The following is a 25441-nucleotide window of genomic DNA, read 5'->3' on the forward strand; positions in this document are numbered from 1 at the left end:
TAGTTTTTCTCGGTGACTCCCATTTTGGCTGTAGTGTTTCCAAGTGTGTGGAAGAGAGCGCGTTCTTCTGTATTTTTCTCCAGTAAAGACAATAACGATTCTCCGTCTTAAATTGTATCGTTTATTTACATATTAGGGTACCTAAGGTTTGATTATAAATATTGTTTGACTTGTTTGGAAAAGTTTATTAGTAACGTTTGGGGTTAATTTTGTATGAATTTTGATGGAGGGAAACTGGGTGGATTATTGACTGAGGCACGCCAGCTAAACTGAGTTTTTATGGTTATAAAGAAGGACATTATCGAACCAAAGGACCATTTGTGTTGTAACTGGGACCTTTGGAGTGCCAACAGAAGAAGATCATCAAAGGTAAGGCATTTTTTTACATCACTATTTCTGACTTTCGTGTCACGCCTACCTGGTTGAAATATGTTTTTCATGTGTTGTATGCGGGGCGCTGTCCTCAGATAATTGCATGGTTTGCTTACGCCGTAAAGCCTTTTTGAAATCTGACACCGTAGCTTGATTAACAAGAAGTTAAGCTTTATTTTGATGTATTACACTTGAGATGTTATAAAAGTTAAATATTTAAAATACTGTAGTTTGAATTTCGAGCTCTGCAATTTCACCGGACACCACCATTCCACCTGCCCATAACAAGTTAAGTACAGAGGCGAACCTGACACCTCATTAGTTGTGGCATATCGGAATGCTCCAAAAACCTGTGCACATTTTTGTTTTTGCCTTAGCACTACACACCTGATTCAAATGATCAAGTCATCATCAAGGTTCAAGTAGTATTTATGTCTAATAATGACATTATCTTATATTGTTTGTCCTCATGTGTGTCAGGATTTGGCCAGGGTTGTTCCGGTTTTTGGTCACTAGATGCCCCCTTTGTGCTTTTTGACCTTTTGTTTTCCCTTGATCCCCATTATTATTTGCACCTGTGCCTCGTTTCCCCTGATTGTATTTAAACCCTTTGTTTTCCTCAGTTCTTTGCTCTGTGTTTGTATGTTAGCACCCAGCCCTAGTATTCTGTGAACTCTTGTTGATCCCGGTGGACTCTCTTGTGGAATTCTTTTTTTTGTTCTTGTTTATTTATTTTTGAGTATCTTTTGAGATTTTTTATGCTATACCTACCACCTTGTGGATTTACCTTTTTGTCTTGGAGGATTACCTTTGTTCTTGTGGAATTCCTTTTGAGGTTGTGGAGTTTCATGTTTTCCTGAAGGACTTCACTTTTTACTTCATTAAATAGTCTCAAGTACTGCTGTGTCTGCCTCATCTTCTGGGTTCTGCCGACTATTCGTGGCTCAGTTGGTTAAGTGACTGTTTCTCACTCCGGAGACCCGGGTTCGTAACCGGGTCCTGACAATGTGTCTGTTTTTCAGCAAAAAGTACTCTTTGGCCACTTAGTGTGGACACCAGATGAGACCACACACACACAATAACTGTTTCTCTCCTTCACTTCATCCCTCTCCCCCTTCTCCCTAAATTATATTATATCACCTGTGTTGGTAAACCCCTCCCACATCTGAACTGGCTGACACAGAGGGCACAGCATGATCATAGGTGAGAGGTCAGGTCAACAGGAAGTATTTTTAAAGAGATGCTTTACATTGAAATACAGATAGAGATGTAGTAGTCCCAGAGTTAATGATCCAAGGTCAGTTTTGCATTTAATCTCCTGATGATTATGATGACTGACTGTGTTTGAAAAAAAAACAAGCTCTCTATCCATCTGTCTCTCATCTGCAGGTATGTTTTGATGTGAGAGAGGAAGCCAGTCCCATCATCGCCACCTCACCCGCTCTTAAGATAACCTTCGGGCCAACTGGGGGCCCAAGGCTGGTTAGGAGACACCGCTAGAGACACTGTAATTGTGATGAATTGAGATGATATTAGGGTAGCACTGTAATTCATTAATCATATGCTGTCTACCTCTGTTCTTACCTCTTTCCCTTTCTATCTTCTACACCTCTCTCCCCACCTCGTCTTTCTTCATCGCTTTATAATGCACACCATTTGTGCATTGAAGTACAGATTGAACTTGTATTTCTAATATAATATTACAATTATCATAATTAGAATGCATGTATTATGTATTCATAACACCTGGATAATGAACTCTTTCAATAAAGTGTTTCACATTCTCCACTGGTTGAAATGAAGTATCTCATTGAAATACTATCCTGTGTACTCAGATTAATGCAGATGAAGGGAGTAAGATATGCATCGTTTTTTTCATTCTGTATATATGAATTATAAATCACCCTTTACTTAAATCATGTTTCTAGTCTATTGCATAGTTTCAATGTGTAATCATTGATGTCCCAGGAGCAGGAGTGGTAAACACTGTTGAAGTGTATAATTGTAATACATACATGCAGACACAGCATCATTCAAAGAACGGAGTTTGATTTAAATCCAACACCAGGTGTGACTGAAAAAGAATGTCTCAGAGATTCATACCTGAACCACACCTTTATTTACCAAGGAAGAGTACATGATCAGTGAATATATTCAATGTACAGGCTACAATGTGGGAATGTCATGTGTGGTAATAACTACAGTAGATGTATATAGGACTTAAATAAAGTTATTTTTCTACTCAATAGGCTTCATTATTGCCATTCAGACTTGAAGTTGATACAACACCTATGATAGCTGAGGTTCATAGATTGGTATGAATATTAGTTCAGAATCTAACGTTTTGGGGTCCATACACAGATCGGCTACGTAATTTAGCTAGCTACACATCAATAGGCATAAAGTTATTTTTATCCTCCACTACACAATAAGCTAGCTAACGTTAGCTATGTTACTTCAGCTGCATTGCATGGCAAGTCAAGCTACACAATTGTACATTCAATTTCAAATCAAATCAAAGTTTATTTTTCACGTGTACCGAATACGACAGGTGGAGACCTTAAGGTGAAATGCTTGCTTACAGGCTCTAAACAATAGTGAGGAAAAAAGTGTGTGTTGGGGGGGGGAATTAAATAAATGAAACAACAGTATAAAGACATTTGAAAATAACAGTAGCAAGGACACCGATTAGCCTGGCTTATTGAGGTAGTCTGTACATGTCGGTATGGTTAAAGTGACTATGCATATATGATGAACAGAGAGTAGCAGTAGCGTAAAAGAGGGGTTGGTGGGTGGTGGGACACAATGCAGATAGCCCGGTTAGCCAATGTGCGGGAGCACTGGTTGGTCGGGCCAATTGAGGTAGTATGTACATGAATGTATAGTTAAAGTGACTATGCATATATGATAAGCAGAGAGAAGCAGCAGCGTAAAAAGAGGGGGGTCACACAATGCAACTAGTCCGGGCAACCAATGGGTAACCTGTTCAGGAGTCTTATGGCTTGGGGTAAAAACTGTTGAGAAGCCTTTTTGTCCTCGACTTGGCACTCCGGTTCCGCTTGCAATGCGGTAGTAGAGAGAACAGTCTATGACTGGGGTGGCTGGGCCCTTCCTCTGGCTTGGGCCTTCCTCTAACACCGCCTGGTGTAGAGGTCCTGGTTGGCAGGCAGCTTTGCCCCAGTGACGTACTGGGCCGTATGCACTACCCTCAATAGTGCCTTGCGGTCGGAGGCTGAACAATTACCGTACCAGGCAGTGATGCAACCGGTCAGGATGCTCTCGGTGTTGGGCTGTAGAACCTTTTGAGGATCTCAGGACCCATGCCAAATCTTTTTTGTTTCCTTAGGGGGAATAGGTTTTTCGTGCCCACTTCACGACTGTCTTGGTGTGTTTGGACCATTCTAGTTAATTGTTGATGTGGACACCAAGGAACTTGAAGCTCTCAACCTGCTCCACTACAGCCCCATCGATGAGTATCGGGGCGTAATCGGTGCTCCTTTTCCTGTAGTCCACAATCATCTCCTTAGTCTTGCTTCCATTGAGGAAGCAAGGCTATCTATAGGCTATCTCGTCGTTGTCGGTGATCAGACCTACCACTGTTGTGTCGTCTGCAATCTTAATGATGGTGTTGGAGTTGTGCCTGGTCATGCAGTCATGGGTGAACAGGGAGTACAGGAGGGGACTGAGCACGCACCCCTGGGGAGCGCCAGTGTTGAGGATCAGCTTGGCAGATGTGTTGCCACCTACCCTCACCACCTGGGGGCGGCACGTCAGGAAGTCCAGGATCCAGTTGCAGAGGGAGATGTTTAGTCCCAGGTTCTTTAGCTTAGTGAAGGGCTTTCAGGGTAATATGGTGTTGAATGCTGAGCTGTAGTCAATGAATAGCATTCTCACATAGGTGTTCCTTTTGTCCAGTGTACAGTGTAATAGAGATTGCATCATCTGTGGATCCGTTTGAGCGGTATGCAAATTGGAGTGGGTCTAGGGTTTCTGGAATAATGGTGTTGATGTGAGCCATTACCAGCCTTTCAAAGCACTTCATGGCTACGGACGTGAGTGCTACGGGTCTGTAGTCATTTAGGCAGGTTCCCTTTGTGTTCTTGGGCACAGGGACTATGGTGGTCTGCTTGAAACATGTTGGTATTATAGACTCTATCAGGGACATATTGAAAATGTCAGTGAAGCCCCGCAGCCTTGTGTATGTTGACCTGTTTTAAGGTCTTACTAACGTCTGCTTCGGAGAGCGTGATCACACAGTTGGCCGGAACAGCTGCTGCTCTCATGCATGCCACAGTGTTGCTCAAAGCGAGCATAGAAGTGATTTAGCTCGTCTGGTAGGCTCGTGTCACTGGGCAGCTCGCGGCTGTGCTTCCCTTTGTAGTCTGTAATAGTTTGCAAGTCCTGCCACATCCAACAAGCGTAGGAGCCGGTGTAGTATGATTCAATCTTATCCCTTTATTGACGCTTTGCCTGTTTGATGGTTCGTCTCAGGGCATAGCAGGATTTCTTGTAAGCTTCCGGGTTAGAGTCCCGCACCTTGAAAGCGGCAGCTCTCCCCTTTAGCTTAGTGCAAATATTGCCTGTAATCCATGGCTTCTGGTTGGGGTATGTACGTACAGTCACTGTGGGGACGACGTCCTCGATGCACTTATTGATAAAGCCAGTGACTGATGTGGTGTATTCCTCAATGTCATCGGAAGAATCCCGGAACATGCTCTAGTCTATGATAGCAAAACAGTCCTGTAGTTTTGCATCTGCTCCATCTGACCACTTTTCTTATAGATCGAGTCACTGGTGTTCCTTCTTTAATTTTTGCTTGTAAGCAGGAATCAGGAGGATAGAGCTGTGATCGGATTTACCAAATGGAGGACGTTGGAGAGCTTTGTATGCGGAGTACAGGTGATCTAGAATTGTTTTCCCTCTGGTTGCACATTTAACATGTTGATAGAGATTTGGTAGAACTGATTTAAATTTCCCTGCATTAAAGTCTCCGGCCACTAGGAGCACCGCCTCTGGGTGAGTGGTTTCCTGTTTGCTTAATTTGCAGTAAATGCTTTAGCTAACTAGATTCTTTACATCCACTGTTTCCCAAGATGACAGCCTGGTTTGCTAGTTGTCTGAGGAGTCCCTAAAACATTAAACAACATGAATTACAATGTCATACTGTGCTCATGTCATAACACCAGCTAGCTAGCTGGCTGATGTAGCTATTGCTAAATTGCTAAATTGCAATTTTCATAAATGAACTTTATGACAAAAAAATATGCACAATCGTTTGTCTCTACATTAACTAACATATTCCTCTCAATTGTACATTTTTAGCTTGACTCGTTATGACATTACATTACAACATGACAACTACTTACATCTGCTTCCCCCGTAATGTTTTGTCAGCCTTCTTCATTGAAGAAAGCCACCAGGGACGGGTGGCTCTCGTCAAATTCGTCATTGGAACCACTCGATATGATTGGTCATATAAATACCTTGGGACCCAAATGCTTAATGAGTGTTCTAATTCCCCCTTTCTGGTGGTCTGGAGCAATGAAGCTGTGGCGCTGGGTACCTCAAGGTCCCGCGGTGTAAAGCTCTCAACTTTTAATGGAGGAACCACTGTTGTGCCTTAGACCGCTGTCCCACTCGGGAGGCCAACTGGATCCGGTATATGAGTCTGATTATTGTGAGAGCTAATTTGTCCATTAATTTGATTTATGTGTAATGATAGGACTGGAAGGAACATTTAGAATGATTCTGAATTCCTCCCATGGGAAACAACCTCATGGATAAGACAGGAGCAATTCTAGCATATGCATAGAGTTAAATTATTAAATTATTCAGTCACAAAATTTCCATAGCCCATTTGTATGGCTTACTGTACACACCAGCTCACCAGCGAGAGTGTAGGGCAAAACCTAACAAAGAGGTCTGCTTCACACTTTTACTCAAGAGGCACACACACACACACACACACACACACACACACACACACACACACACACACACACACACACACACACACACACACACACACACACACACACACACACACACACACACACACACACACACACACACACACACACACACACACTAACCAGCACCCTTCCCATCTTTTCTCTTAAGATATCATACATGTGACACTATGTGCATCAATGCTCATGTAATCTAGGCACCAGGTCTACTGAGAGTAGTGTTGTGATAAGCATTACATGTGGATAACAGTGACCACCTACAGTCTCCTGACACCACAGCTGTCCAACACGTCCACAACATATCACTTAGAAAGCTCAACCGTATCCCAACTGGAGAAAGCTTGGTCTAAAGCCCTCAAACTAAAGTCTGAACCTCAAAGCCAGTACTACTGCTTTTTTTCATTGTGTCCCTCTAATTAGGGACTGATTTACACTTGGGACACCAGGTGGGTACAATTAATTAACAGGTAGAACAGAAAACCAGCAGGCTCCATACCTCGCGGGGAAACCAGCACCCCCCCCCCCATAGTAGATGCAGTTTATTTCTGGTCAAATGGGCTGCACATTTTGAAAATCCAATTTTTAGTAGACAACTTATCAAATTGGGAGGTTTAATTGTGCCTGCTCTGAAGCACAGTCAGTCCTCCTACCCTGTAGTACCACAAGGATACATAGGGCAATTGGGAGTCTAAATGGGAAAATTAACTCACCATTAAAATGTGCATCACTACAAACAAAATGTTCAGCATGGGCATTCTTTGAATCCAAAGAAAATGTACTTTGAATCACCAACTTTCCTTCACTGGAAACTTCTGGAGGCATTTAACCCCTGTAATCATTCAGTCTAAAACAGGTCTCTAAGGTTGATTCCTTTCAGATAAAAGCCTACTACTTTCCCATTTCCTCTCAATTTGCCATTCTGTCTCTATGATATACTCTTATGGACCTCGCACACCGCACCGAATGTTGATCTGCCATTCATCTGCCGTTACTCTGTGTGTTTTAGGGACAACCCACCTGGTGGACTGACTGCTGAACATTTTGCAAGATTCTAGATGTAGAATCGGTCGGCAAATTACATCTGGCACTCTGTTCAGAAGTGCTAAGTACTCTTGGACAAAAAACGCCACTGGTGTGTCCGTGTCTTTCCTAATGTTGGGGTTCTATCTTCCTCGGTCTCTCTGTCGACATGCCAACATGAAATGGGTGCTGCCAATCACAATTCAAACTGCTGTGGTGATGTGAAATAGTGCATTTGAATTGGAGGCTCACATTTCGCTTGCATTCTGGTCAATCAATGAAATCCCAACAGCTACTCATGGTTCAGACTAATCAATTGCACCTTGGACCTCTGCAAAATGCAGCTGAGAACGGTGCTATAACTCAGTCTGACATTGGAGAAACCCAAATAATGTGGGAAGTAGTGGCTTGGGTGCCACGTTGTACTTCTCATCTGTAAAAGGAGCACTTCAAAAGCTTGAATCAATAGTTAATTATATAGAGCATAAACATAAATAAAGTTACATTGCCCTGTAGGGAGTTGGAAGGATTGTGTTCAGTAGTTTGCAGTACTTTTCTAAGTCGTTTCTATTGTTTTATTGTGAGAAAAGAGAGAGAGAGAGAGAGAGAGAGAGAGAGAGAGAGAGAGAGAGAGAGAGAGAGAGAGAGAGAGAGAGAGAGAGAGAGAGTCAAAGCCTATGTTTGTTCTCCAGTATATAGAATAAGAGGCGGAGTATGGCTTAGCTTGGTGCAGGGTTCAAACATATTTAATGTAAAGTGGTAGAAGGGACTGAGTTGTTGAGCCCCCCTCACCACCCCAAACACACACACACACACACACACACACACACACACACACACACACACACACACACACACACACACTGTTAAGCCCCCCTCACCTCCCCAAGCACACACGCACGCAAACGCACAAATGCACACACACACACACACACACACACACACACACACACACACACACACACACACACACACACACACACACACACACACACACACACACACACACACACACACACACACACACACACACACACACACACACACACACACACACACACACTCTCTCCATTTAGGAAAAGAGTGGTGTGCCTAATTGCTGAGTAACTCTTTATGTTTGCATGGCTTCCCCCCGTGTTTAGAGGTCACAGCAGGTGCTAGTTCAACTGACTTTGGGGGAATACGAAATCTACGGTACAGATCTGACAATCAAAGAGCCAGCCGCTGTCTAATCCCAATGAATCATCAACCTGGAGAGCTACGGTAAGATCAGCTCGTCAAGCACCTGCTCCATGCCTCTGATCATTTATTCTCTGTGTTCCTCGGCTGTGTTAAACACTGCAGATTTTTTTGGGGGGTGTGGCTCAACTTGGTTGGATCCATGAAGTGAAAGTGGACTAATCCAGTGTTATGTTTGGGGAAAAAAGAGTTGTGCGTGTGATGTTGGTTGATGACGTCACACATTGTATGGCAGCCATTTTGTGATGGTACGTACTGTAAGGGTCTATTTGTAGCTGGTGCAGAGGAGTCAGGCGCAGGACAGCGGAGTTGAGTAAATAAAGGTAACTTTACTCAAAGTCATCAAAATACAAGATAAATCCAAGCCCAAAATAAGGACCATAAATACAACAAACAATCACTCACAACCAAACATGGGGAACAGAGGGTTAAATACTAAACAGGTAATTGGGTGAGTGAAACCAGGTGTGTAAGACATAGACAAACCAAATGGAAAATGAAAAGTGGATCAGCGGTGGCTCGAAGGCCGGTGACATCCACCGCCGAACGCCGCCCGAAAAGAGGAGAGGGACCAACTTCGGCAGAAGTAGTGACACATACCATCAAAGAGGGCTGGGATTTGTACAGGCATTTACATTTTTGTATGGTTTTCTTTCTTTAAAAGTCAAGCTGTTTTGCATATAATTCACTTTTGATCTTTTAAATGACAAACCAGCTCTCTTAACTTTATGTCTTGTGTATGCCTTTCGGTGTCAGCTATCTGATGTTCGTGTCCCTACGCAGGGTAAAATGCATAAACATGAGATCGGCCATGTTTTAGGACAGTTTCTTCCATCCACCAGTCTCCCTTTCTTAATTTGATCCCGCTTCCTAGGCAAACCATCTGCCCCCTTGCCCAGGCTGGGTCCCCTGTCTCTTCCTACTCGTCTGCAGATGTCTGCCACCCGCTGACTTTGTCCCAGGACACACGCCAGATAGGTGACTCTATTGGGGAATGATGGATCCAACCTTTACCTATTCCCCTTCTGCTAAAACTTTACAGGACTAAGTCCAGCTTCTGGCTTGTGTATGACAGTTTGATGATACTGTATCAGCTCTTTCCTCAAACTTCAGTGTAAGTTACTGAATCTTTTTTGCTGAATCTAGAAACAGCTATGGTGCAATTTATACTAGAAAAACGCCTCAAACCGTTATCTTGCCAATGTGACAGCTCTACTAATTCAATAATCTGCAATATACTGGTAATTCTATTTGATCCATTGTATGCGGTGCAAACTATACTTCACGTGACTCCTACATGGATTGCAATTTGGATGTAGCACCAATGAAGTGTCGTAAACAGCTAATGTTAGCCAGCTGACGCACCTCCCCGTCCATGTTTTGGTGTATGGATCATTGGGGGAATTAATCACACCGACTCCCTCCTCTACAGCATGACCCATCTGTTCTTTTGCTTGTCGCACTCCTTATGTAATTTGTGAAATTAGCCAAGAAACCAAGATGTGCATGTTTAATCAACAGCATATAACTCATTGGACCTATTGTGTGACGCAAATATGAACATTTGGATCATTGGTGATTTAACTGTAGCAGCCCATCTAAATGAATGACAGATCAAGTTATTAATCTAAACCTGGGGCATGCCATTACAGAGACATATAATACTAATCTATGTTGAAAGGTTAGAGGCCAAATCATAAGGTTGAGGACTTCGAGCCAGGAGTCGATCGTGTCCGTAAGTGTGTGGCTATGCCTTTCCCAAGCACACAGGATCATTCTTGGATCGTTCCTCTGGAAAAGCCATTCAAAAACAACTGAATCGGTTTATTGGGTAGAGAAAGATCTAAGGCGAGAGAGAGCTGTGTTCAAGGAGCACACGGGTGTTATGTGCCTGCAAATGTACTGGTGGCGCCTGTTAGAGGGGGGTGACAGAATCAGAAATAGGTGTTCAGTTGCCTTGAATGTCAATGAGTCATCTCCAAGTATGCATGACTCAGTTGGCGAGGACATACTCCAGTCTACTGTCTGTTCAGTAATACATTGTCCTTGAGACTTTGGACATCAAGTTGACTTCACCACAGTTTTATCACTAGCATCATTGCTGTCATTGATGTGATGAATGTAATTCATGGTTATTCAATTCAAAGCAAGTCTCATGTTTCGAAAGAAACGCAAACTTTAAATTAAATTAAAACTCTTTGCCCATATTCGGGAGAGTTCCAAAATTATATCTAGCAATTTAACCATTAATAACAGTATTGACACTAATTTTCAATGAATATAGCCCCAGACAAAGGTATTATTGATTTACTTGCCATTTAATCAGGGCACTAATGGCTTCTGATTAATTGATCTGCACTGCCTCCAGGAAGATGTGTATCTTAACAAATCTAGCTACAGCATTTATCATTGGCTGTTGGCATATTTTGTTGCTCAGTATTACTTGCCGTGATTGCTTGCATTAATTGAAGCCGATAACTAACATTCCCAAATGTTGACTAGACTGTGGCTAGTAGAAATCATTAGAAAGATATAGTAGAGACATATGTAAATATATTGGGTCGCAATTGACATGCTATCAATCATTATCTTATGCAGCACAATTGAAACATAAAATGCACCTACTCAATAACTTCATGGTAAATTGATTTTGTTCTCTGTGGTGCCACTGCTGTTTCCATTGTCATTGAAAAGGGCCCCAGACAACAGAACATCTGCTCAACATGTAAAATGACTCTCTCAGAGGAACTACCAGGGTCCCTCACCCAGTTTAATGATTTGGCAATTCCTCTGGTTGCCTCATTTAATAGAAATAGAAGGAGAAACCCAGACTGACACAGATTTTAAAAAGGAGGGACAGATGAATGGGAAATGCCAGAGGGCAAACAAATCATACAAGATTTAGAGGTTGAATATCATGAAATGTTTGCGTCATCTCCAATCAATCTCCTGGTCTCTGAGAAGATAAGACACGTTGTAAAGAGGCTGAAATGTCACACAGGTCCGTTCTCAGGTGGAAATAGCACTGTGCACAGGAGACACCTCTCAAGAATGATGGATAGCTATGACTGGACAATACAAAACAGTATTTTATCCAGTACAGTAGGTGTCAATGTTATAGGTTGTTGAGGCCTTGTGGAGAAGTCAAGGATAACAGTTGTAATCCTTGGGGATGTATACAATATTTGCACTGATATACTACTGAATGCATACTTGACCCCTATGCTGGTTGAGTGACCTACAGTATATGGAAGCTTGAACTACTGCCTGTCAACAGGAAGGACGGCTCATATCCCCAGGCAGAACACCACATTGAAACCAAAATATATTAAATATTGATTGGTTTTATATTAATTTTCAATTAGCTTAATCCTTTGATGTTCTGAAAACACAGTAATACAATTTTATTTTACACACACACATAATGTACAGAAGCAAAACCACACACACAATGTACTACACACTTCTATCACAGAGAATGTTATTTTCAGAGTTTGGTTTTGTTTAGGTCGTTTATTTCCATAGCATTTTGGGTTATGGATATTGCTAGTGGGTGGCCGCTTGTCAAATTAGGCCATGGTATAAATAGCAGTAGTTTGGGGAATAGGAAACTGAGAGGTTGGACCAGAAGTACAGCACAGTGTTGATACAGTGCCTTGCAAAAGTATTCATCCCCCTTGGTGTTTTTCCTATTTGTTTCATTACAACCTGTAATTTATTTGATTTTTAATTTGGATTTCATGTTATGGACAAACACAAAATCTTCCAAAATGGTGAAGGGAAATGGAAAAAAATACTTCTTTCCAAAAATGCAAAATACATTTAAAGGGAAAAGTGGTGCAGGCACATGTATTCACCCCCTTTGATATGAAGCCCCTAAATAAGATCTGGTGCAACCAATTATCTTCAGAAGTCATATGATTAATTAAATAAAGTCCACCTGTGTGTAATCTAAGTGTCACATGATCTGTCACATGATCTCAGTAAATATACACCTGTTCTGAAAGCCCCCAGAGTCTGCAACACACATATGCAACTGGCACCACCAAGCAAGAGGCACCATGAAGAACAAGGAGCTCTCCAAAAAGGTCAGGGACAAAGTTGTGGAGAACTACAGATCAGGGTTGGGTTATCAAAAAATATCAGAAACTTTGAACATCCCACGGAGCACCATTAAATACATTAATAAAAAATGGAAAGAGTATGGCACCACAACAAACTGGCCAAGAGAGGGCCACCCACCAAAACTCATGGACCAGGCAAGGAGGTCATTAATCAGAGGCAGCAAAGAGACCAAAGATAACCCTGAAGGAGCTGCAAAGCTCCACAGTGGAGATTGGAGTATCTGTCCATAGGACCACTTTAAGCCGTACACTTCAAAGAGCTGGGCTTTATGAAAGAGTGGCCAGAAAAAACATTTGGTGTTCGCCATAAGGCATGTGGGACACTCCCCAAGCATATGGAAGAAGGTACTCTAGTAAGATGAGACAAATTATGCTTTTTGGCCATCAAGGAAAACGCTATGTCTGGCGCAAACCCAACACCTCTCATCACCCCGAGAACATCCAGTCCCTGCCGATGTTTTTCATCAGCAAGGACTGGGACACTGGTCAGAATTGAAGGAATGGATGGAGCTACATACAGGGAAATTCTTGAGGGAAACATGTTTCAGTCTTCCAGAGATTTGAGACTGGGATGGAGGTTCACCTTCCAGCAGGACAATGACCCTAAGCATACTTTTAAAACAACACTCGAGTTGTTTAAGTGGAAACATTTAAATATCCTGGAATGGCCTAGTGAAAGCCCAGACCTTAATCCAATTGAGCATCTCTGGTATGACTTTAAGATTGCCAATTTCACACACTCAAATGTTCTGTTTTTCTGTTGTTTTATTTCTTGTTTGTTTCACAACAAAAAAAACATTTTGCGTCTTCAAAGTGGTAGGCATGTTGTGTAAATCATATGATACAAACCCCCCAAAATCTATTTTAATTCCAGCTTGTGAGGTAACAAAATAGGAAAAATGCCAAGGTGGGGTGAAACCTTTCACAAGCCACTGTAAATGCATGAGGCATAGAATCACCAGTCTCTGTGCTCAAATAGGGTCCCTGATCCACCATAGAGCTCTATGTAATAAGCATCCAGTCAGTCTCTGTGCTCAAATAGGGTCCCTGATCCACCATAGAGCTCTATGTAATAAGCCTCCAGTCAGTCTCTGTGCTCAAATAGGGTCCCTGATCCACCATAGAGCTCTATGTAATAAGCATCCAGTCAGTCTCTGTGCTCAAATAGGGTCCCTGATCCACCATAGAGCTCTATGTAATAAGCCTCCAGTCAGTCTCTGTGCTCAAATAGGGTCCCTGATCCACCATAGAGCTCTATGTAATAAGCCTCCAGTTAGTCTCTGTGCTTAAATAGGGTCCCTGATCCACCATAGAGCTCTATGTAATAAGCCTCCAGTCAGTCTCTGTGCTCAAATAGGGTCCCTGATCCACCATAGAGCTCTATGTAATAAGCCTCCAGTCAGTCTCTGTGCTCAAATAGGGTCCCTGATCCACCATAGAGCTCTATGTAATAAGCCTCCAGTCAGTCTCTGTGCTCAAATAGGGTCCCTGATCCACCATAGAGCTCTATGTAATAAGCCTCCAGTCAGTCTCTGTGCTCAAATAGGGTCCCTGATCCACAATAGAGCTCTATGTAATAAGCCTCCAGTCAGTCTCTGTGAAAGTGAAGACATTCAAGTGATTTGTTTCCAATTTATGACACAAACACTGGAAAACTAGCTTGTATCCTCAGCAACTTGTATTAGTGCATTAGTACATATCCACAGAAACGCCAATATTAGTATTAATAACATCAAAACAAACCAACCAAATGGATGCCAGGATATGTCAGCATAATAACTATTATTATTTCTTAGAGCAGTCAGAGAATTAATCATATTCTATATTTGCTCATTCAGCGATCTGCTGCCAGGGTGAAAAATAGCATTTTCTCTTCTCCCTTTTCCCCCATGTAAGAGTAAAATTATAAATCATCTCCCTGCAGACAACATTTCATGCTTGGTGGGTGAGCAACACCAACATCTGGTAGGGTTCCTCTGATTCTCCCTTCCCACTTAGGCTGTGCTTGTGCAGGGCAAACATCCTGCCAAAATAAATGCATGTGGTGCTGAAATGATAAGAACAAATTAATATTTAGACTAGTGTTTGTCCCTCTTGTGAGACTCCAATGAAGCCTAGCTGGCAAGTAAAATTGCTGTGTTGGATTCATGTCACAACGCTGTGTACACCTGAGCAGAAATTCCTTCGGTGAACACAGCAGAAACCTGGTTTCTAAAGCAAAGCTTGAGGTAATGCTTTGACTTCTGGCTCAGTCTCTGGATGCATATTATCAGTTAAATCTAAATGACTCGGTAGCAAGCCCCGATTGGCTGGTATGTAGGGATCAGTGTGCCTCAGCAATTCTAGGAGGATTTTAAAAGAGCCATTGCAATAAAACCAATACAAATAGCCTCATTAAAACATGTTAAAGTAGCTTTGTTCTACCTTTTTAGGCAACATTTAACAACTTGAAATACTTGGCCATTCTCTCAAAAACATATGGGCCAGCATTCTTCCCTTACTGAAAGTCAGATTTTTCCCTCTCTCACTGAGCAACAATTAGGTATTGATCCCTCCTCTAAAGAGGGTTGTAATGGTGGAGGGCAGTTGCGTTAGAGAGAATCAGTCATGCTATTTAGTGGCTGCTTTTCAAGGAACCATCATTCATCCGAGAAAGTGCTGCAATGCAGAAGAAATGCCCGAGCAGATCTCAGAGCCCCAACTGAAAACCCTGGGTCTGAGTGCTCTACAGTACCACAGCCAGACCAACACCAAGTCAATTAGACTCGGTAGGAAGTCGATAGGTCTGCCAAATGTGTCATTGCAAAATATCAAATCTATTGTTAACAAGTGTTGGTAACACTTTGCTTGACACCCAGCGTCATAACACATTATGACACGGCCATAATCACGCCATAACAACTGACCTAACATGTCATAACAGATTATAAAAAAGGTCATAACACTGTCATGACACATATATTTAGACCTGTTGTTGTGACGTATATTGTGTTATTATATGGATGATTACAATTCAGAAATAATAGTGTAAAAACCCACAAACCTACCACGGTAGTTATTTTATGACTGGTTATGACACATGAGAGTGTAAAAACCCACAAACCTACCACGGTAGTTATTTTATGACTGGTTATGACACATGAGAGTGTAAAAACCCACAAACCTACCACGGTAGTTATTTTATGACTGGTTATGACACATGAGAGTGTAAAAACCTACAAAACCTACCACGGTAGTTATTTTATGACTGGTTATGACACATGAGAGTGTAAAAACCCACAAACCTACCACGGTAGTTATTTTATGACTGGTTATGACACATGAGAGTGTAAAAACCCACAAACCTACAACGGTAGTCATTTCATGACTGGTTATGGCACCTTCATGAGAGTGTAAACACTCACCAAACCTACCACACAAGGAAAAACAATCCATTACAAAATAGCCTACGTGTCAACAGTATTTTTATGTTGTATAATACACTGCTCAAAGAAATAAAGGGAACACTTAAACAACACAATGTAACTCCAAGTCAATCACACTTCTGTGAAATCAAACTGTCCACTTAGGAAGCAACACTGATTGACAATACATTTCACATGCTGTTGTGCAAATGGAATAGACAACAGGTAGAAATTATAGACAATTAGCAAGACACCCCCAATAAAGGAGTGGTTCTGCAGGTGGTGACCACAGACCACTTCTCAGTTCCTATGCTTCCTGGCTGAGATTTTGGTCACTTTTGAATGCTGGCAGTGCTTTCACTCTAGTGGTAGCATGAGACGGAGTCTACAACCCACACAAGTGGCTCAGGTAGTGCAGCTCATTCAGGATGGCACATCAATGCGAGCTGTGGCAAGAAGGTTTTCTGTGTCTGTCAGCGTAGTGTCCAGAGCATGGAGGCGCTACCAGGAGACAGGCCAGTACATCAGGAGACGTGGAGGAGGCCGTAGGAGGGCAACAATCCAGCAGCAGGACCGCTACCTCCGCCTTTGTGCAAGGAGGAGCAGGAGGAGCACTGCCAGAGCCCTGCAAAATGACCTCCAGCAGGCCACAAATGTGCATGTGTCTGCTCAAACGGTCAGAAACAGACTCCATGAGGGTGGTATGAGGGCCCGACATCCACAGGTGGGGGTTGTGCTTACAGCCCAACACCGAGCAGGACGTTTGGCATTTGCCAGAGAACTCCATGATTGGCAAATTCGCCACTGGCGCCCTGTGCTCTTCACAGATGAAAGCAGGTTCACACTGAGCACATGTGACAGACGTGACAGAGTCTGGAGACCCCGTGGAGAACGTTCTGCTGCCTGCAACATCCTCCAGCATGACCGGTTTGGCGATGGGTCAGTCATGGTGTGGGGGGGAATTTCTTTGGTGTGCCGCACAGCCCTCCATGTGCTTGCCAGAGGTAGGCTGACTGAGGTAGCCTCCCATTAGGTACCGAGATGAGATCCTCAGACCCCTTGTGAGACCATATGCAGGTGCATTTGGCCCTGGGTTCCTCCTAATGCAAGACAATGTTAGACCTCATGAGGCTGGAGTGTGTCAGCAGTTCCTGCAAGAGGAAGGCATTGATGCGATGGACTGGCCAGCCCTTTCCCCAGACCTGAATCCAATTGAGCACATCTGGGACATCATGTCTCGCTCCATCCACCAACGCCACGTTGCACCACAGACTGTCCAGGAGTTGGCGGATGCTTTAATCCAGGTCTGGGAGGAGATCACTCAGGAGACCATCCGCCACCTCATCAGGAGCATGCCCAGGCATTGTAGGGAGGTCATACATGCACGTGGAGGCCACACACACTACTGAGCCTCATTTTGACTTGTTTTAAGGACATTACATCAAAGTTGGATCAGCCTGTAGTGTGGTTTTCCACTTTAATTTTGAGTGTGACTCCAAATCCAGACCTCCATGGGTTGATAAATTTGATTTCCATTGATCATTTTTGTGTGATTTTGTTGTCAGCACATTCAACTATGTATAGAAAAAAGTATTTAATAAGAGTATTTTATTCATTCAGATCTAGGATGTGTTATTTTAGTGTTCCCTTTATTTTTTTGAGCAGTGTATATATTTTTTCAATGTACCGTTTTAAATTAACATTGTAATTGCACACACATTAATGTCAGACATCTTTCCCAATTCTCTGTAGCTGATGACTAGGATAAATGCAGATGCATATTTCAGAAGCAGGACAAGACACCCTCTTTTTGACTGATGACTAGTATAAGGTCATGTACACTACAGGTCAGAGGTTTGGGGGGGTATACAGAAGATAGCCCTATGTGGTAAAAGACCAAGTCCATATTATGGCAAGAATAGCTCAAATAAGCAAAGAGAAACAGTCCATATTACTTTAAGACATGAAGGTCAGTCGAAAACATAATGTAAACTTTCACTGCTATGCGGATGACACACAGCTGTACATTTCAATGAAACATGGTGAAGCCCCAAAATTGCCCTCGCTAGAAGCATGTGTTTCAGACATAAGGAAGTGGATGGCTGCAAACTTTCTACTATTAAACTCGGACAAAACAGAGATGCTTGTTCTAGGTCCCAAGAAACAAAGAGATCTTCTGTTGAATCTGACAATTAATCTTAATGGTTGTACAGTCGTCTCAAATAAAACTGTGAAGGACCTCGGCGTTACTCTGGACCCTGATCTCTCTTTTGAAGAACATATCAAGACCATTTCGAGGACAGCTTTTTTCCATCTACGTAACATTGCAAAAATCAGAAACTTTCTGTCCAAAAATGATGCAGAAAAATTAATCCATGCTTTTGTCACTTCTAGGTTAGACTACTGCAATGCTCTATTTTCCGGCTACCCGGATAAAGCACTAAATAAACTTCAGTTAGTGCTAAATACGGCTGCTAGAATCCTGACTAGAACCAAAAAATTTGATCATATTACTCCAGTGCTAGCCTCTCTACACTGGCTTCCTGTCAAAGCAAGGGCTGATTTCAAGGTTTTACTGCTAACCTACAAAGCATTACATGGGCTTGCTCCTACCTACCTCTCTGATTTGGTCCTGCCGTACATACCTACACGTACGCTACGGTCACAAGACGCAGGCCTCCTAATTGTCCCTAGAATTTCTAAGCAAACAGCTGGAGGCAGGGCTTTCTCCTATAGAGCTCCATTTTTATGGAATGGTCTGCCTACCCATGTCAGAGACGCAAACTCGGTCTCAACCTTTAAGTCTTTACTGAAGACTCATCTCTTCAGTGGGTCATATGATTGAGTGTAGTCTGGCCCAGGAGTGGGAAGGTGAACGGAAAGGCTCTGGAGCAACGAACCGCCCTTGCTGTCTCTGCCTGGCCGGTTCCCCTCTTTCCACTGGGATTCTCTGCCTCTAGCCCTGTTACGGGGCTGAGTCACTGGCTTGCTGGGGCTCTCTCGTGCCGTCCCTGGGGGGGTGCGTCACCTGGGTGGGTTGATTCACTGTTGTGGTCGGCCTGTCTGGGTTGCCCCCCTTGGGTTGTACCGTGGCGGAGATCTTTGTGGGCTATACTCGGCCTTGTCTCAGGATGGTAAGTTGGTGGTTGAAGATATCCCTCTAGTGGTGTGGGGGATGTGCTTTGGCAAAGTGGGTGGGGTTATATCCTTCCTGTTTGGCCCTGTCCGGGGTGTCCTCGGATGGGGCCACAGTGTCTCCTGACCCCTCCTGTCTCAGCCTCCAGTATTTATGCTGCAGTAGTTTATGTGTCGGGGGCTAGGGTCAGTTTGTTATATCTGGAGTACTTCTCCTGTCCTATTCGGTGTCCTGTGTGAATCTAAGTGTGCGTTCTCTAATTCTCTCCTTCTCTCTTTCTTTCTCTCTCTCGGAGGACCTGAGCCCTAGGACCATGTCCCAGGACTACCTGACATGAGGACTCCTTGCTGTCCCCAGTCCACCTGGCCATGCTCCTGCTCCAGTTTCAACTGACCTGAGCCCTAGGACCGTGCCCCAGGACTACCTGACATGAAGGCTCCTTGCTGTCCCCAGTCCACCTGACTGTGCTGCTGCTCCAGTTTCAACTGTTCTGCCTTATTATTATTCGACCATGCTGGTCATTTATGAACATTTGAACATCTTGGTCATGTTCTGTTATAATCTCTACCCGGCACAGCCAGAAGAGGACTGGCCACCCCACATAGCCCGGTTCCTCTCTAGGTTTCTTCCTAGGTTTTGGCCTTTCTAGGGAGTTTTTCCTAGCCACCGTGCTTTTACACCTGCATTGTTTGCTGTTTGGGGTTTTAGGCTGGGTTTCTGTACAGCACTTTGAGATATCAGCTGATGTACGAAGGGCTATATAAATAAATTTGATTTGATTTGATTTGAATATGAACATTTTCAAGAAATGTGAAGTTTCATCAAGTGCAGTCGCAAAAACCATCAAGTGCTATGATGAAACACAAGATTGTAAGACCCAGAGTTACCTCTGGAGCAGAGGAAAAGATCATTTGACTTACCAGTCTTAGAAATTGCAGCCCAAATAAATGCTTCACAGAGTTCAGGTAACAGACACATCTCAACATTAACTGTTCAGAGGAGACTGTGTGAATCAAGCCTTCATGGTCAAATTGCTGCAAAGAAACCACTACTAAAGGACACCAATAAGAAGAAGTGACTTGCTTGTGCCAAGAAACACGAGCAATGGACATTAGACCGGTGGAAATATGTCCCTTGGTCTGGAATCCAAACTGCCGTGTCTTTGTGAGACGCGGTGTGGGTGAACAGATGCATGTGTGTATTTTCCACCGTAAAGCATGGAGGAGGAGGTGTTATGGTGTGGTGGTGCTTTAATGGTAACACTGACGGTGATTTATTTAGAATTCACACTTGGTAGCATGGCTACCACAGCATTCTGCAGTGATAAGCCATCACATCTGGTTTGGGCTTAGTGGGACTATCATTTGTTCGTCAACAGGACAATGACCCATCACACCTCCAGGCTGTGTAAGGGCTATTTTACCCAGAAGGAGAGTGATGGAGTGCTGCATCAGATGACCTGGCCTCCACAATCATCCGACCTCAACCAATTTGAGATGGTTTGGGATGAGTCGGACTGCAGAGTGAAGGAAAAGTAGCCAACAATTGCTTAGCACATGTGGGAACTCCTTCAAGACTGTTGTAAAATCATTCCAGGTGAAGCTGGTTGAGAGTGCCAAAAGTGTGCAAAGCTGACATCAAGGCAAAGGTTGGCTATTAAAATAATCTCAAATACACAATATATTTTGATATATAACACTTTTTTTGTTACAACATGATTCCATATGTTAGTTTATAGTTTTGATGTCTTCACTATTATTCTACAATGTAGAAAATAGTAAAAAAATAAAGAAAAACCCTTGAATGAGGAGGTGTTCTAAAACTTTTGAATGGCAGTGTACGTGATAGGCCTATCTGGCTTATGTGATTATGATGGTCATAATGCTTCTTGACAGTGTCATAATGTTAATTTTCTTAGTCCATGTAAAGTGACACAGGATGGTCATAATGCTTCATGCATGTGATGAAAAAAAACATGACTATAAAGAATTCATTACACTCTTATGTAGGTGTCATAACCAGCCATAAAATAACACTCTATATGTCACAACAGGCGTAAATATATGTGTCATGACAGTGTTATGACCATATTATGACAGGTTATGACACGTTATGTCTGCTGTTATGACATGTTATGACATGGTTATGACCGTGTCATAACGTGTTATGACACTGTGTGTCAAGTAAAGTGTTACAGTCCTTTTCAATATATTGATTTTAAGACTCAAGTTCACATTCCCTGTCAAAGGATTTTGAGTCATCTTATTTTTGGGGAGAATGTCAATGTTAAAATTGCTTTTATGGATCACTCCTCTTTTTTCTTTAGCTCTGTAGACATGAGATTGACAGGGCATGCCAGGACATGTCCCCCGTTTTCATCAATATCCACAAACTTGCCACTGACCGACTGCTTCACTGTCTTCTACGAGGAAATGCACTGCACATTGACTTATACATGTCTTCTCCAGTTGTTTGACGACTTTCGTCTTCCTGACGTCATTTACACCAACGCTGGTTGAACTATCAATCAATTATCATCGCACAGGATCTTTTATTGATAAATCCATATATTACAGAGGACACTTGACACTGTTCTTTACTTTCATACAATAGTTTGACCATAAAATAGTGTAGCTTATAATTGCAACCATTCTTGAGGGTCTTGTGCATGTTTATTTGTGATTATCCACTTAGGAAATGTTTTTACCCATGAGGATACCATACACTTGTAAAGACAAGTAAACAAGTACTCAACGTAGCAACTTTGGCATCGCCATGTATCACCAAGACAAGAAAACATCCTTTCCATACGTCTAGGCATATGGTTGGTCCTGTTAAATAAAACGCTGTGTCACCTTGCTAGCTAGCCACCTGTTGGCGGGTGACCAACAGAGATGGGATTTGAAATGACAAGGAAAAACAACCGAAACACGTATTCTCTGTTGATTTTATGCAAATGGCCATATGTTTATCTTGTTGACCTTTGAGGTGTCCAACGGCATGTCGCCATAGCTACAAAGGCATGAAGAACAAAGCGTAGGGGTCAAGAGCACAGAGGCTTTGAAAAACATACCCGTCTGTTCTCGCTCTGTTTCTCCCTCTTTTTTCCCCCTTTCTGATGCAGCGCACGTCCTAACAAACGACTGCGATTTGCATGATGTGATCGGCTACTGCTTTCCTGTAGCTCTTTGCAACAGCAGGACTGACTGCCAGAGCTGTGAGGGAAAAGGCTGTAGGCCTGTAGATATCTCGCAGAGCAATCAGGAAAATATGGTGTGCCCAAATGTGTGACAGGCACAAAGTGTCACATCACATTAATCTTTTATCCTGTTGGGGTTTATGTGCCGCAGAGTTGCAGGGTTTAGGTGAGCTGATTATTAAAAAGTGGGACAAGTCGGCTGGGGGAGATAGTTTATACTACCAACAAATGGTCCATTCATTGGAGATACTGATCTACCTGCCAAGGCTGCATCCTACTGATCTAACGGCAGTAATCTTTACTGTTTTTTTTTCTCTCTTAACAATATACATATTTTAGACACTCACATAAACAAAAGTTGGGGAAACTTTTAATAGGATGTCTTCAACTTCAAATGGATCTTTGCACATGTTATTAGCCGGAAAGAATGACGACGGGAGGAAGCAAGTTCAATCTTCGTGAGTAAGCCAATTATTGGTGAAGTATGGGAAATACTACACTTTAAATACTATCACAAATTTGCTGTTAACACAGATTATTAAGGTACAGCTGGTCGGAGCAGCAGACGCGCCTGCAAGATTATTCAAATAAAGCAAATAGAATGTACGGCAGCGAAAATAAGACTAATTTGTTATTCGGAAATTCAGATATGGAATAATTTACATCAGTGAATTGAGAGTGGCATGAGCAAACTTTGGGGCCTCACATTTGTATTTATTGGAATGCAAATTATATATTTATCACACTGGGCCGGGAAAACAGCAATCACTCGGATGTTGCTTGTTCTGCTTGTATGATAATTGTTCCAGCTGGGTGGTTAACGCCGCTAGTTTCTTATTTGGTAAAAGGCAGTTCCTCTGTGTATACTATATATAAACTATCTTGTCAATGTTAGGTTTTACCCATTGTTCCAGTGCACCTCCTGCAGGTGAATTTCCTGATTGTTAGGAATAAAACACGTTTAGAATTTGTGTTTCATTGCAGTTCAATTTCTGTTAAGCATCATTGCTGTTAAAACATCACCTTTATTTACCTAGACTAGGAATTAACAACCTGCACAAATAGCGAAATACAGCCTTGCCAAAATAGATTGTGTTGAGGGGAAACATGCTGTAAACCTACTTTACTCACATCACAACTACTGCTACCAGACTCTTATTATACTGCTGTTTATACAATCCCCCCTTTCCCAAAACACTTATTAATATTGGAATCTAAATTGTGCCTTCCTGTATTATAGTTATGCTAACATGTTTATTCTATTCTACTGAGCTATTTACTTTTTGTTCTTATTCATTTATTTATTTATTATTCGAGAACGAATGTGCAAGTAAGCATTTCATTGGATGATTTATAACATGCGTGTCCCATACATACGACTAATAAAATGTGAAACTATTCCACATGCCCTCTAAGGAGAGAGTAGGTTGTTATAATGGTAGAGACCTTCTACTTTAAGTTGTCAAGAGTAATAATTCAGTAACAATTCAGCTGCAACGGTGTAGATCATTCTGTCTGCATTTCGTACATTCAAACAGAGCACTGACCTTGTGTAGTGCAATGACAGAACATTCTAATAGACATGTTGACATCACCACCTGAGGAGGGATAGAAGAACCTCTCAGGAGCATGGTGTATATTTAAGTAAAATCGGTCTTGATTCAAATAAATATACATAATTAAGAAAACACAAGCAATAAGATAGCTACATACAGGGTCAGTGCCAATACCAAAATATACTGTCTCACCTAGCTATCTTAAGTTAAATGCACTAATTGCAAGTCGCTCCAGATAAGATCGTCTGCTAAATGACTAAGGGATAGTGGAGTTTTGTACGTATAGGCGGGGATTTGGAGAAAGTGACTGGTGGCAGGATAAATAATAATAATAATAATAATAGTAAAGAGTATGGCAGCAGCATAAGTGGTAGGTGGGTGTGTGGTGGTGGTGAGTGTGTGTGTATGTGTGTGTGGGGGTCTTACTGTGAGTGTGTGGGTGTTACTGTGAGCGAGTGTGTGTGTGTGTGGGAGAGTGACAGTGTCATGATAGGTGGATATACTGTACATATAACAGGGCTGGGAAGTGACTGGTAGCAGGAATATCTAAATACTTATGGCAATATACTTATGGCTTTCTCATCGTCGTTGGTGATCAGACCGATCACCATCATACCGTCAGAAAATATAGTAGAGGTAATATATACATGCAAACAGGAGTACTGGTGACTAGTAGCAGGATCAAATAGATAGGAACTAATGGTAATGGCAATCAATAATCAATTAACAGAAGCGCAGTGGTAGTAATACATCTGGTCAATAATAATTTTAGCATCAGCAGTAGTTGTTAGCCATTTAACAGTTATATGGCCATGACATAAATACTGCACCGTCTGCCATACGGGAGTATTGAGAACAGTCCATGTCTTGGGTGTCTGGAGTCTTTGGAAATGTTTTGTGCCTTTCCCAGACACCGCCTGGCATGTACGTCCTGGATGTCTGGGAGCCTACCCCCAGTGATGCGCTGGGCTGTCCGCACCACCCTCTGTAGGGCCTTTCGTTCGAGGGTGGTGCAGCTGCCATACAAGACGGTGATCCAACCAGTCAGGATTTTCTCGATGGAGCGTGTCAACTAATTTCAGCCTCCTGGGGGAGAAGAGGCACTTCTGTTCTGGTGTGAGAAGACCATTATAAGTCCTCGGTGATGTGGACAAAGAGGAATTTAAAGCTCTTGACCCTCTCCACTTTGGCCCGTCAATGTGGATGGGGTGTGCACCCCCCCGTTTCCTGAAGTCTACAATCAGCTGCTTGTTCTTGATGGCGTTGAGGGAGAGGCTGTTGTATTGGCACCACACTGCCAGGTCTCTGACCTCCTCCCTGTAGGCTTTCTCATCGCTGTTGGGGATCAGGCCACCATTGTGTCGTCAGCAAACTTGAAGAAGGAGTTGGAGTTTTGGTGTTCACAAAGTTGTGGGTGAACAG

This window comes from Oncorhynchus keta, chromosome 37 (genome assembly GCF_023373465.1).
Source record: "Oncorhynchus keta strain PuntledgeMale-10-30-2019 chromosome 37, Oket_V2, whole genome shotgun sequence".
Taxonomy (NCBI): domain Eukaryota; kingdom Metazoa; phylum Chordata; class Actinopteri; order Salmoniformes; family Salmonidae; genus Oncorhynchus; species Oncorhynchus keta.